The sequence below is a fragment of the Macadamia integrifolia genome, chromosome 1 (genome assembly GCF_013358625.1).
Source record: "Macadamia integrifolia cultivar HAES 741 chromosome 1, SCU_Mint_v3, whole genome shotgun sequence".
Classification (NCBI taxonomy): Eukaryota; Viridiplantae; Streptophyta; class Magnoliopsida; order Proteales; family Proteaceae; genus Macadamia; species Macadamia integrifolia.
In genome coordinates, this window is record NC_056557.1 from 8,582,354 (window position 1) to 8,583,991 (window position 1,638).

The following is a 1,638-nucleotide window of genomic DNA, read 5'->3' on the forward strand; positions in this document are numbered from 1 at the left end:
CAATATTTGGTGTTACAATACTAGTGAAATTCACTTCCAGAGTTTAAAAGAACAAATTTCTTCATAAAAAGTCATAAAAGAGGTAACTTATTTGAAGTGTACATATACTTTTAACACAGTAAACCCTAATTTTTTCTCAACTATCCCACCAAAAATTGTTATCCACATAGACATCCAAATAAACTTGCTTCCAAACAAGGAGGAATAAAAAGAAAGAGATACACTTCTTTGTAACAAAAAAAAAAAAAAAAAAAAAAAAGTAATTTCCTCTGGCATTGAATTTCCTTTTTTACTAAGAAATGGGCTGAATGAATCCACTAATCACGAGACAAAATTTAAAAAGGAAATACAGGCGAAAGCATTTGTAAACTAGTTCCATTGTGCCAAACACGAGAAATCTGAAATTGTAAACTAATTATCTTACAAAGTTCTATTATCTCTATGAAATGTAAGTAAATATTTGAAATCTCAACATCTAATTTCTGAAACAATTTTCATTCAATCTAGTAGCCAATCACTCAAAAATTTAATGTTTCATCTTGTTCGAGTTGAATTTTCACATATATTGGTATTTCTCTACAAAAATAACTCCTCAAAACAATTCTTCTTGATTTTATGCTCTCAGTTCCGTAAATTTTCAAAACAAATCTTGAGATGCCTTCTCTCTTCTGTAAGTCGAATCAGGGCCATTTCATTGATTTTCTCTTATTTTTGTGTCTAAAAACAACAAAAACGGTTTTTTTCCATTTTTGGGCTAAGAAACGATTTTTGGAAATGCAAAAAGGTGTTTGATTTTTCTATTTCCCAAAAAGTTTTCAACAGTGTAGTCGAGTTCAAGACATGAGTGAAGGCACGATGTTATAGGAATGCAACTCACGAGTGAAGGCATGACATAGGGTTGTAGGTATGCTTCATGGAGATGAGCTTCAGAAGGATGACGGTAATCAAAAACTGTGAGCTTCGCACAACTAGGTTGGAATCGCAGCATTTGGATAGCGAGAATTTTCTATAATGGGTTGGGGGTTTGGGTAGGTTGAGTGAAGTATTGGGATTTTCACAATTTTTATTGTTCCCACTTGTTTCTAAAAACAGAAAAAATAATTCTAACTTGTTTCTCAATTCCTGTTTCCAGACAAAGAATTAGGCATAAATTTCTATTTTTGTTTAAAAAAACAAGTGAAACGAAACTGAAAAAACAAACGGTTTTTGAGGTGTTTTCCGTTTTTGAGCACAGAAAAACGAAAAAACCGCTTTTGAAAAAAAATCAAACAAGCCCCAAAGCTTTGACTCTATCTCTGTAAAGGATTCCTCCGCTCTTCTCTTGTAGTAAAAAATCAGTTATCTTCACATATATTTTGCCTCAACTAGATCAGATCAAAAGATCAATCACTCAAAAGACCAACCATTCATTTTCTCTCCATTTTAGGTTCAATTCAAAGACTTTTTAGGCGGAGCCGATTCTAAATCACTTGATTTACTTCTTCTTTGAAAGAGGTGCGGCATCTCCATTACAATCCTAAAGTTGTTTCCCATAGTGATGAAACACTAGAATATCTCGTTCTCGGATCCAATGGATATATTCCACTTGAATGGTTGAATGGGTTCTTTGAATGGGTTCTTTTAGTGCAAAGGGTAAAA